Source organism: Dasypus novemcinctus, chromosome 7 (genome assembly GCF_030445035.2).
Source record: "Dasypus novemcinctus isolate mDasNov1 chromosome 7, mDasNov1.1.hap2, whole genome shotgun sequence".
NCBI classification, from domain to species: Eukaryota; Metazoa; Chordata; class Mammalia; order Cingulata; family Dasypodidae; genus Dasypus; species Dasypus novemcinctus.
Genome location: NC_080679.1, coordinates 79,432,861 through 79,446,725, shown reverse-complemented (window position 1 = coordinate 79,446,725; position 13,865 = coordinate 79,432,861). Strand labels below are relative to the sequence as shown.

The following is a 13,865-nucleotide window of genomic DNA, read 5'->3' as shown; positions in this document are numbered from 1 at the left end:
AATAATAACTAAGAATTTTCCAGAGGTAAAGTCATACAAATACTAATTCCCTAAAGCTGTTATAGCAATATATGTGTTGGTAAAAAATAATCTATGTCCAAAACAATAAAGAGGGGTACTACATAATAATTAAAGGGCACATCTGCCAAGAAACCATAACAGTCACTGGATTGTATGTAGCTATATTTAACAACCTAACACAAAAACATAGCCCTCCACTGTAATGGGAGATTTACATATACCTATATTAGAAATTGATAAAATAAAAGGAAAAAATTTAGGAAATGCAGAAAGTTTGAAAACCAAAATTAACAACTTTTGTTTAATATCTATATATTGACCAGCAAACAAGACAAACTTTTTTCAATTACATGGCACATTTACAAAACTTTACAAAATGACTACAAGTTCAAAGAACTGTTATTATAAAAAAGAATATATTCTGACAGCAAAGCCATTAAATAAGAAATTGAAATTAAACAATAGCAAAACACATACAGCATCCATTCAGTAAATTGTGTATATGTTATAAGCTATAAAATACATGTTTAAATAATTATGGGTTACATATACAATCACAACTGAAACTTTAAATATTTGAAACATTACACATATTGACAATGAAAACAAAAACTTGTGGGCTACAGCTAAAAAGAAAGATTTATTTATAAACATAAATGCATTTATATTTAAAAGATTGATAGATGACATATGTTCCAATTAGAAGCTATTAAAGAGAAGCGGATGTGGCTCAAGCAGTTGGGCACCTGCCTACCACATGGCTGGTCCCAGGTTTGGTACTGGTGCCTCCTAAAGAAGATGAGCAAGACAGCAAGCTGATGTGACAGGCTGGCACAGGGAGCTGATGCAACAAGATGATGCAGTGAGATGACGCAATGAAGAGACAGTAAGGAAACACAATGAGAGACACAAGCAGGGAGTGGAGGTGGCTCAAGTGATTGGGTGCCTCCCTCCCACATGGGAGGTTCCAGGTTTGTTTCCTAGCATCTCCTAAAAAAGAAAACGAACAGAGAACAGACAATGAGAGCAAACAAGGGGGTGGAGGGATAAATAAAAAAAATTTTTTTAAAAAGAAGCTATTAAAAAAGCAAGCTTAATAAGCTAAGAAACAAAATAAAACAAAAACAGTAGAGAGTATAAACCAATTCAGAAACTTTTCTTAAAATAATTAAAAGAAACAGAACTCAACAATACAACTCAAGAAAAGAAATGTAAATCACAAATAAACATCAATAAAAAGGGAAAGGGGTAAAATAACAACAAACAGCAGAAATTTTCAAAATCATAAGCAAATATCATTAATAACTTTATGGCAGTAAATTTGAAAACCAGGATGGGCTTAATTTTCTGGGAAAAAAATAAATTACCAAAATTTATTTGTGAAGGCATAGAAAACTTAAAAACGAATGGCCATTAAAGATATTGACTCAATATTCAAATGTCTCCAATCTCAAAAGAATACAGGGCTAGATAGTACTGCAGGCAAATCTTACCAAACTTCAAAAAAAAAAAAAAACACTGGATTTTAATATTATAAAACTGGTTTTGGTGAAGAAAAAAATAAGTAAAGCTACTCCACTCATTTTATGAAGCAAATATACCTTGACATCAAGACAAAGGATGTTTTGAGAAAAAAATTAGACTTAAAATTATTTTTGAAAATAGATTTTAAAATGCCAAGTAATATAATACATAATCAAGTAGTTTATGAAAAGAATTATAGTGAAGCAATGTCGATCCCAGAAAAGCAGTAATTGCTTAATGTTAAGAAAAATGATCATTTTGATGGATGCAGAAAAAGTTGTCATTAAAAATCAATATCTGGGGAATGGATGTAGCTTAAGTGGTTGAGTGCCTGCTTCCCATGTACAAGGTCCCAGGTTCAATCCCCAGTACCTCCTAAAAACAAACTAACTAAAAAACCAACTCCCATTGGGAAGTAGAGTAGCTCAGTGATTGAGCACCTGCTCCCCATGTGCAAGGTCCTGGGTTCAATCCTTGGTACCTGCTAAAATAAATAAATATCCCCGATATTTAAAAACCTATGAAGTTAGAAAAATCATTATTTTGTAACCTCAGTGAACAAATTAACTGTTTGGGGCAATGATCCACCTTGAATGCGAAAATCATTAGTTAAAAGATTGTTGGGGAACAGTTTGCACTATTGAAATAGTGGCAAAGTAATATTATTCCACAAACTGTTTCTTTATTGCAAAGAAAAGAAGACATCTTTCTAAAGTAAAGATCAGTCAATCCTCACCTTAACTAAGGGATTAATCTTAGAATGACTAACAGGGTTTTCCCTGGCACTATGTGCTTCCTTTATATTGTGTACATCATCACCTGTGACAAGTGCCAAAAATGCTTAACTTGAATCTATCAATTCTTTAGACCCTATTTCCAGTTCATAGAAACTACAGGTGATGGGGAAAGGGGAGAACAAGTTAAACTAGGCCTTGAGGAAAAATCAGACAAATCCAGAATGTGAGAGATTAGACAACAGTTCTGATCCCTACAAAATGTTAATGTCATAGCAATAATATTATGGGAGATTTTTCTAGATTCAAAGTCACTAGCAGCAGTATAGCACCCAAATGTAATATGTAAACTTGATTGGGTCCTGGTTGGAAACCATGTTATAAGACATAGTTTTTTCTTTTCTTTTTTTGTACAATTGGGTCAATTTGAAAATCAACAGGTATTTGATAATAGGGAATTATTGTTATATTTTTAGTACTTCTTAGTACTGTAACAGTCTTATGATTATGTAGGAGAATGCCTTAATTTTTAGGAGACACATAGGGTAGGTTTAGGGGTGTAGTGTCATGATGTCACAACTTACTTTCAAATATATATATGTGTGTGTGATGTAAATATATACATGTATATGTATAAAATATGTATATATATATATACACAGATATATAAAGCACATACAGAAAAATGTTAAGATTTTTTACTCTATATGGTGAATATTTTTGTTGTTCATTTTACTATTCTTTAAAATGTATCAGTCATTTCCATCAAAATCCTACAGGGTTTTGATGATGTTCTTTCATAATCTGTAGCAAATGTTCCAGAACAATGCAAGGTGTTGGGGGAGGAAATTCTGTACATTATGCATGATTGTTTTGTAAATGCTCAACTTCTCTAATAAAAAATAAAAACGACAAAAACAACAAAAATCCTACCCTGCTGTGTGAGGCATGACCACCAAGCCAATGATGCTTGGGCTCCGGCCACTTTAGGAGATGGCCTCCAGACTCTGTAAGTGTTCTAGGTCTCGAATTTTCACTGGAGAGATTTATTCTGCTTTTAAGGTAATTTTCTCCCAAATACTACTTTTGAAACATTTTGACCTTGTCTAGACCGAATTCAGGAGGAAGAGGTTTTTACACACCCAGGCCAAAACGATTTTGGGTAGAAAAAGGTAGAAAAATCGAAATGCTCTAGAAGCCCCTGAGGATGTGGATCCCTGAGAGGGAGGGAGGCTGGAGGCAGGAATGGAGGTGAGGGGCAGTGACTGAGCCCCCTCTCCCCCACGCATATGGCACCTGTGACTATTCTGATAATGCAACAGCTCCCCTCCTTGGCCTTCCTCTTGTGAAGTCTTCCCCTCTGTAACATGTCAAGGCCAGTGGCACCACAAACTCCCCCATCACTGGGTACTCCAAAAGAAACGTAGAGCTGCTCCTGCTCCTTTTGATTGTGAAAGTCACTTGCAAAGCCCCAAATCCTGACTTTTCTTTTTACAAGCCTTTAGAATGTATTTCCCAGGAAGTGGACTTGGCCCAGTGGTTAGGGTGTCCGTCTACCACATGGGAGGTCCACGGTTCAGACTCCGGGCCTCCTTGACCCATTTGCAGCTGGCCCATGCACAGTACTGATGTGCACAAGGAGTGCCCTGCCACGCAGGGGTGTCCCCTGCATAGGGGAGCCCCACACGCAAGGAGTGCACCCCATAAGGAGAGCTGCCCGGTGCGAAAGAAAGTGTAGCCTGCCCAGGAATGGTGCCACCCACACGGAGAGCTGACACAACAAGATGACAGCAACAAAAAGAAACACAGATTCCTGTGGGAAACAAAGGCATGTTGTTTCCATAATAGCAAGTTACGTCCTTGACCACTGGGTCATGCTGTCCCTAGAGGTATACATGCAGGTCATAAATCTCTCAGGGAGATGTAACATTCGGTGGAACCAGGACTTGCTAGTACAGAACGACCTGGGCAACAAGATTTATGAGTATATTTGTCTCAGTAACATAATAGAACATTGTGAGCTTTGGTTACTATCTAATCCACTGTGTTATTTAGAATGAGATAATGATAATAGTTATCTAGAAGAGTTGCTGCTTCTCACGATCGGTTGGGGTATATAAGGAAGCCCCTGAGGCCAATAAATTCATCTGATGAGCTTGAGGCTTCAATGCTCTCAGATCCTCTGATCCCAATCTCTCTTTGTCTTTCATTCCTGGTACCTTCGGGTCCATGACTCCGACATCTGGCGCCCAATGTGGTTCCCAAAGCAGTGACTGCAAAAGATTCTTCCATGGCAGTGTCGGGAACGCGGAAACTGAAAACCTTCCTGAAAGGTTGAGGCATCCACCAAAAGGTGACTTGAGTCTGATAATACAGTGGTAAGAATCTTAATTAATTTTGTTTTCCACTAGCATCAGGGTATGGGTAATCAACCAGGACATCTTGAAGAATATTCACAGGTACTAAAAACTCTTTTAAATACTGTCGGAGTCTCAGTAAAAACTGCTGATTTACTTGAACTTTTTGCTCTAGTACAAAAACACTGTTACTGGTTTCAGCCACAAGGAAAGAATCTTTTAAATTTTAAACAGTGGAAACAGGTAATGAGAGCATTACATAGAGCATACCAAAAGGGAGAAACTATACCACTGTCAATGTGGGCTTTAAGGCACCAGATTGCAGCAGCCTTAGATCCACTGCAGTCTGAAGCAGAAGAGGAAGAAATTACCATCTTTTCTAGAGAGCCCCCTGACACGGGCCATCAGAGTGAGGACAGGGAGAAAATGGAGGACAGGGACGAGGATGAGCCTCCCGATGAAAAAGAAACTAACCCCTTTCTGCCTAAGCAAATGTCTAAATTGAATATTTCTAAAGGTAGCATTTACCCTAATTTGTGAAATGTAGCCCCTACGGTCCCACTGGTTACAATGCCTATAGCCCCAGGAATATTCACAGATGCCATTGATACCGGTCCATATACAAAAAATATATTTGTACCTAATCCAGTTCTAGCTACTCCACTGATGCATTGCCTGTTACAAGGATCTCGACAGGGGGATCCGGAAGCAATGCAACTATTAACAGCTTTTCCAGTAAATATCCAAGAAATTCCTCTGGATGTAAATAACCCTCAAGGGGGATATAATTTTCATCATGAACCCTTGCCATTTAAAATTTTGAAAGAACTTAAACAAGCTTGTGCACAATTTGGAACTAATAGTCCTTATACTTTTGGATTAGTACAGGGGATGGCTCAAGCTGACCGACTTATCCCCTGGGACTGGGACATGATGGCTAGAACTGTTTTAAACCCTGCTGAGTTTTTGCATTTTAAAACCTGGTGGACAGATGAAGCTAACATAATAGCACATCATAATGCAGTACAGAATCCTCCCGTTCTTATTTCCACTGAACAGTTATTGGGTACAGGTAATTGGTCTGGAATTCAAAGACAGCTCCAATATGATGATCAAGCCATAACCCAGGAGCGCAATTCATGCCTGGCAGCATGGAAGCGGATTTGTGCACCTGGCAAACCTACTCAATCTTTGCCAAAGTGATCCAGGGAGTTAATGAACCATATGTAGAATTTGTAGCCCAATTAACTGACATTTTGATGAAAACAATTGAGATACCAGAAGTAAAAGAGTTAATTTTAACTCTTGCTTTTGACCAGGCTAACAATGAATGCAAAAAAGCAATCCAACCATTAAAGGCTACGGGAGGTTCAATTCAAGATTATATTAAAGCTTGCCAAGATATTGGGTCTACAGCCCATCAGATGGCAGTATTGGCTGCAGCATTTAAAGGTAGTGCAAAGGAAGAGAGGAAAAAAGGGAATTGTTTTAAGTGTGGAAAGCCTGGCCACTATCAGAAAGAATGTTGATCTTACTTAGCTCGATCTTCTTATAGTAAAAGACAACAGAATCCATCTAAATATGTCCTGTGGGTAAGAAAGATTATCATTGGGCTAATGAGTGTAAATCTAAATTTCATAAAAATGGAACTCCAATCGGGTTGGGAAACTGCTTTGTGGACCTAGCTCAGGGCCCTCAGACAAACAACATGAGCCTGGCCAAACAATATCCGGTCAGCAATGGCCAGGAACATGCATCCCAATTTCCGAATTAAGAGCTGCTACAAGAGGCAGTGCTGCAGTAGATCTTCCTTCTATGGAAACTAAGCTTATATCACCAGGAATGGGTATGCAAACTATATCTCCTGGAGTAAGAGGGCCTTTGCCTCCTGCGACTGTTGGTCTTATAATAGGAAGAAGTAGTTTGACTATGAAGGGACTGTTAGTACAAACTGGAATCACTGATAGTGATTATAAAGAAGAGATAAAGGTTATGGTGCAATCTGTAAGCCAAGTTCAGATTAATGTGGGACAAAGGATTGCTCAATTATTGCTGCTCCCATACTATAAACCACCCACCCTTCCTTTTAATAGAAAAGGAGGTTTTGGATCGACAGGAAGTAAAATTTATTGGCAGACTTTTGTGGGTGATGATAGACCAGATACCAATATTACCATTAATGGGAAAGTGTTCTTCAGATTGATAGATACAGGTGCGGATATATCTATTATTGCTGAGCGCTATTGGCCTCAATCCTGGACATTGCAAAAAGTACCCACTGTGTTTACTGGAATTGGGACAATGACTGACGTATATCAAAGTACAACTATATTTGATGTGTTGGGTCCAGATGGACAAAAATCTACCTTGCAACCTTATGTTGCTGATGTGGGTCTTAACTTATGGGGATGTGATTTGCTTAGCCAATGGGGAGCTTTTATTCACATTCCTACTTTGTCAGAACAAGCAAAAGCTTTGTATATGGACATGCAATACAATACTAGAAAAAAGGGAGATTGTAAGGGACTTGGGTTTGACCCAAATCAACAAAATTCCAGCCAAGAAAATTTACCACAGGGGCCATTGAATGGAAGGGCTACCTGATGCCAATAACTTGGCTCATCGATACACCTGTATGGGTTGATCAATGGCCCCTTCCAATAGAGAAACTTAATGCCCTTCATCTTCTTGTGAAAGAACAGTTAGCTCAAAAACATATTGAGCACTCTAAAAGTCCTTGGAATTCTCCTGTCTTTGTAATTTGGAAAAAATCAGGAAAGTGGAGACTGTTAACTGATTTAAGAGCTATAAATAAGTTTATGAGCCCAATGGGTGCATTACAACCTGGGGTACCACAACCTTCTGTGATTCCCAGAGATTGGTCTTTAATTATTATAGATTTAAAGGATTGTTTTTTTTAACATTCCATTACATCCCTCTGAAAGAGAGAAGTTTGCATTTTCAGTACCCTCTATAAATAATCAAGCACCTATGCAAAGATATCAATGGTGTGTGTTGCCTCAAGGTATAATGAACAGTCCCACTATATGTCAATTATTTGTACATCAACCCTTAGAACAATTGAGAGCAAAATTTCCAAAAGCAATGATTATTCATAATATGGATGATATATTGTTTGTTCATGCTTCAAATGGCAAACTGCAACAGTTATTTCAGTATGCTGAACAAATTTTTCCTGAGTATGGCTTGCAAATTGCCCCTGAAAAAATTCAAAGGAATGCACCATATTGTTATTTGGGTATGAAATTGGCTAATGGACTTATTACACCACAAAAGGTGCAAATACACCGGGACAAGCTAATAATTTGGCACTTGCAAAAAACCTGATATAGTTCCCCATGGTTAGAGTGCTTGGCTGGTAGTCAATGATGGGTAAGACTCTCAGAGGAGGGCAACCTAAGACAGGCACAGCCACCCTGACTAAAACAAAAAGGGGGAAATGTGGGAAACAAAGGCATGTTGTTTCCATAATAGCAAGTTACTTCCTTGACCACTGGGTCATGCTGTCCCTAGAGGTATACGTGCAGGTCATAAATTTCTCAGGAAAATGTAACATTCTGGTGGAACCAGGACTTGCTAGTACAGAACGACCTGGGCAACAAGATTTATGAGTATATTTGTTTCAGTAATATAATAGAACATTGTGAGCTTTGGTTACTATCTAATCCACTGTGTTATTTAGAAAGAGATAATGGTAATTGTTATCTAGAATAGTTGCTGCTTCTCACGATCAGTTGGGGTATATAAGGAAGCCCCTGAGGCCAATAAATTCATCTGATGAGCTTGAGGCTTCAATGCTCTCAGATCCTCTGATCCCAATCTCTCTGTCTTTCATTCCTGATCCCTCCGGGTCCGTGACTGCGACAGATTCCCATGCCACTAACAACAGAAGCAGACAAAGAACAACATGCAGCAAATGGACACAGAGAACAGACAACTGGGGGGGAGGAGAGAGAAATAAATAAATAAATCTTAAAAAAATAAAATAAAATAAAATGTATTTCCCTTCTGCCGCTTAAAGAATATATGTAGGGCACTGCTGTTAATAAAAATGGCAAACAATTTCTTTCTTCTAAACATCACCAGAGGAAGAAATAAATATGAACTTACCTAAAAAGCAAGAATAATAGAAAACATTATTTTGCAAATAAACAGGTTAGGGATTGATGGTGTGCATCTACAGTGTGGAAGACCCTGTTGAGGGATGGAAACAAAGGGGGCCCCTGTAAGCCTGAAAGCTTCAGCTGACAGGAAAGAAAAAGAAATAAATAACATGGTGACGTCATTGGACACATGGATATCCTTTCATCACAAAATGACAACTGAGGAGGAAGGCTAAGAAGCCCTTATGAAGAGACTAGAATTTAATGCCAAATTTACTTGCAGCTATTCTTTGCCTCTAAATGTATAGTTCTTTCATCTTCCCAAAGCAAAACATAATTCTAGTACTAACTGGAACACTTGCAGCAATTACAGTATCTATTAAAACCACTAAGTGGGCAATTCCCCCTCCCCCTCAAATTGCTTCCTAAGTCACTTGCATCATTCATCAACAAATATTTATTGTCATTCCTCTTGGCCCCAGGGACACAAATTATTCAAGGGACTTACAATCTTGTGAAGGTGGGGTAGAGATGGAGTGCAAATGATAACTCCCAGACAGTGAAATGGAGGCTTCGAACAGAGATAATTACAGAGGGTTACAGAGTAGAAGGGGTAACTACATCTGACAGGTGGGATGGGGTGTGGGGGCAGGGGGGACATTTCTCAGAACTTGTATTTAAAAGCCTGAAATACGTTAATGCCTTAAAAGTTTAATAATTTACCTCTATTAGATTCTGATACTAAAGAGTTTTAGGTACAACAATTATAATTTGTCTCTAACATGTTAAGAAAGCTATTCCTCTCAATACATTTAGAAATATTGCATTTTATTCTGCCTTAAATGTGAATGATACTTGATCTATGTGCTCAAATCATCAGCAACATGTGGTTTCCACTGGCTAGGAAAACCTAAAAACTGAAATTAGATTCTAGAAATGAACTTTGTTCTGATCAATAATGTCTAGAAGGACCAACATGGAGGTGCCTATGCTAAGCCCCACATGAGCAAAACCAAAAACCTAAGCTAGTTTCTATTTTCTATAAATGCTTGGCTTGCCCAGAATACCAAATTTAAATCCAGCCAATCAGTTATTGCCAGCAAACTTCCCCATTCCTAATCAACTACTTGCTTCCCGCTTTGTACATGCCCCCCACCAAGCAAAATGGAAACTTAGTATAAGCCAGTCAGAACATTTCCTCAACTTGCTTCCACATTTGCCCTTTCCATCCCCTCAGTAGAGCTTCCTTCTACTTTCTGAATTGGATGGTGCCTGAGTTGTTGAATAAAGTTGTGAGATCCTAAATTGCATGAAAATCGTTTTTTTGTTTTTTAAATCAATTTTGATGGTAAAGATGGGATCCAAGGGCCATGGCTGATGGCTCTGAAGACAATGAGAAAAATAGGTGAAGGTGTCTTAGAGGCTTTTGGGCTCTCTGTCAGTCATGGATGATTGCCTCTTGGATTCCAGCTCTACACTCTTGTGCTGCAGTTCTCTAGTCTCATTCGCTTGTAGCCCAGATGTTAGCAGGTCAATCTTATTGACAAGGCGGCTCAAATTTCAGTCCAAGTCCCTAGCTTTTTGATCAATCTACAGTTTTAGTTTGGCTACTGCTGGCTTCTTTGACCTGTGCACAACATAAGTGAAATGATAAAGATGGGATATTCAAACTCTTAAAAACATTGATTCTCCACCCTCTGGCACTCTGGCATATTACATGTTCAAAAATTATAGGGCTACTATACACTTGTTGTTTATGTATGTTTGTGTATGAATGATATACTTCAATAAAAAAAGAAAAAAATTTTGAAAAAAAAATTATAGGGTTATCTAACCAAATAGCAAAATCTCACCATACACAACCTAGAGTTGCAATGGCCATTAAGGTGAATGTTCCAATTAGACAAAGTTATTCATCTCAGAGGTGCACTCAAGGAAAAGGACTTCTGAATTAGGCCAAATGGAATACTTACTTTAATTGTACTCAGAGGTTATTAAGAAATTGCACTCTTACTAATAGATTTTAGTGGCTATGCTTATGGGATAAATAAAAATTGCCATGATCTGAAAAGGGAGGATTGTGTGTGTGTGTGTGTGTGTCCTCCTCCTATGTGAAATGACTGGACAGAAAACTCATGCCTATGATGTTTGTATATGTATTAAACTTGATAAAACAAGAAAGAAAAAGAAAAGAAATTGCAAAACTCTAAAATTACCTTATGTAAACTAATGAGTTTTCCATTTCCATGTTTTCTGTATTTCTGTATTTTATTTCTGACTCATGGATGAAATTTTTAAGTTGAAGCTATACGCTCTCTATTTGATATATGATATTTTCTTAAGTCTGGATGGTATGGCCAAATTAACTTATAAAATTTCTTAAAAAGAGCTCTATTCAAGTCGACTTAAGGATAAATAAAGGAAGCAGATTTGGCTCAATGGATAGAGCATCCACCTACCACATGGGAGGTCCAGGGTTCAAACCCAGGGCCTCCTGACCTGTGTGATGAGCTGGCCCACGCGTAGTGCTGATGCGTGCAAGGAGTGCAATGTCACGCAGGGGTGTCCCCCACGTAGGGGAGCCCACATGCAAGGAATGTGCCCTGTGAGGAAAGCTGCCCAGCGTGAAAAAAGTGCAGCCTGCCCTGGAGTGGCACTGCACACACAGAGAGCTGACGCAGCAAGATGACACAACAAAAAGACAACACAGATTCCCAGTACCACTGACAAGAATATAAGCGGACACAGAAGAACACACAGTGAATGGACAGAAAGAGCAGCCAAATGGGGGGTGGGGGAGGGGGGAAATAAATACAAACAAAATCTTTAAAATGAAGATAAATAAGTGCTTATATATAAATTAATACTCCTAAAGTCTTAGAAATTAAAGCAACCAAACTTTTAATATTTCCAATGAAAAGAATATTCATAGAACTAAAATGAAATTATTAGGAAAAAATCAAATTTATATAATTTAGATAATCCTTTGACAAACAGACATGTTTGATATTGTTAGCTAAATAAAAACAGCATATTCTAAATTATCAATAAGTACAAGATAGTCACAATTTTATTCTACTTGGGTATGTTCTCCTAAATTTATAAAGATTTACTGGTAAAGATAAGCTGCTATTATATCTACTAGCTCTTTAAGATGATAAAAAATGTAAATTGATATTTAACCAAAATGAGTTGTTATTTTGACAAACTTTATTTTAAGAATAATTGCATTTTGTAGGATGTTTGTATGAAGACAATTTCAAAGAACTTTTAGGTAACTTATGGTATGCAGATATGCTAAGATATGCAGGATGTATTTTGTTAAGGGAAAAGAGAGTAATTTTGTCCTAAAGAAATATGACCATCACAGAATGGGAAGCAGGAATGTGTAGGTCAAAAACCTGAATGGATATAGAAAGCTGTGAAAGGTTTGTGGAAAAGGAATTTTATTTGTCATGGTCAAGGTTGGCTAAGATTTGATGGGCTTATATGCAATTTTTAAGAATTTTCTTATCAGATAGTACCATCATCCAAAACTAGAATTTAGTTTTCTTTCTGTTAAATGACAAAGTTTTCTTGGATTATTTGATCTGCTCTCAGTAAGAGGTAGCAAGAGGTTTTCCTTAACCATCTGAGTAATCGGCCTAGAAGGTTGAGATTCGAGGCCTTATTTGATATTCATATTGGACTTACCATCTTTGTTTTAGAAAATAAGTCTTTTTACTTTTAAAAGAACTAAGTCTTTTTTTACTATGATATCAATGCCTATTTATTCTTCTGTTGTTACTTTGGTTACATAGGGAACCAAATATTGTTTCAGAGTAACCCATTTTCTTATTTATCAAAAAGTTCAAATGTGACAGCTTTTTCACATTTTACCTTCCCTAAATCAAGCCCTAAATGACATCTTATTGATCTCAAACTGTCTTTGGGATTTTCTTCGGGGTCCCTCAAAAACTGCAAAGAATTTGTTCTTTTACCTTGTATAAAGAAAAGTGCTAGGAATAGGTTTATCTGATATATTATGAGTTGCATAGGAAGTATTATTAAATAGTATTTTCTAGCCTTTTGTTGGTTAAATTTGTATGGGTAGAATATATTAAATGCTATGTAAACCATTTCAGATATTGTAAAAATTTCCTAGAAATTTGTCAGCGTCCTCACTGTCCATAAGATGCCCTAATATTGATCTGCCTGATAGTAGACAACAGTAATATTATCGGTCATAATTTCAGTTACTCTTTTAAAATGGCACGTCACAGAAGCAACAAAATTTCCTTCTCAGTTGCACTATTTTCATAATGGATTTTCACCAGAACTTTCACTTCTGTAAAATAGTACTAACAGGGTCGTTTGAAGTCTTTTGTCTTCTACAAACAATTTTTATTCTGCTGCTTCCTGAAAACACTTCAGCCACAGGCCAGGTGCTTTGTCGTCAATAAAAAAGACTTTCAGAGATCCATGAAAAGGACTAGGCCAGGCACTCTGGGGCACAGGATTCTGCTGGCATTGCATAAATAACCTTTTGACGACATGACTGAGTCAAAAGACCCCATAATTCTAGTCAAGAAACCAGTGGGTCAAGAGATTGCTAACACAAGACTGAGTGGAACGAGGCCTCGTCTCCGAGGACTGAACGCAGGGGATAAAGGAGGATCGCTGTGATGCAGGCCCCGCGCTCCGCCTCGCGGGCTGAGGTGGTGCGGGAGGACACCCGCCAGGCGGCCGCAGCCGCCTCCTCAGCCAGGCCCTGGGGTCGGCCGGGGTTCAGAGGAAGCTCGGGTTAAGACGTGGATTGCAGTTTCAAATTTTGAAAGCTGTAGTAGTTAGATTCAGCCATTCACCAGATATTTGAGTGCCTACTATGGACGAGACAGGGTGTTAGTCTCTGGAAAAACTATGGTAGTGGGATGAAAATTTCCTCCCCATGAATTCCAAAACGAGAGAAAAGCTGTGAAATTATGATGATGGGCAGCAGTTGTGCAATGGTCATGAACACAGCTTTTGAAATCAGACCTGACCTTCAGTGGATATTGGCTGTCCTTGCTAGATGTGTGACCTTGGCCCAGCTACCTAATCTGTAAACCTTCTCAGTAATGTGGAGA

General features: G+C 38.0%; 1 protein-coding gene and 1 non-coding gene across 3 annotated transcripts in view; one reads left to right on the top strand and one right to left on the bottom strand.

Moving 5' to 3' along the window:
* ABCB11 (ATP binding cassette subfamily B member 11) overlaps positions 1 to 13,865 on the bottom strand; it is a 147,347-nt gene that overhangs the window by 127,579 nt on the left and 5,903 nt on the right. The window lies entirely within an intron of this gene.
* Positions 10,751 to 10,894, top strand: LOC111764723 (small nucleolar RNA SNORA29). The gene has a single exon (XR_002797265.1). It is a non-coding gene; the product is annotated as a small nucleolar RNA SNORA29 (small nucleolar RNA).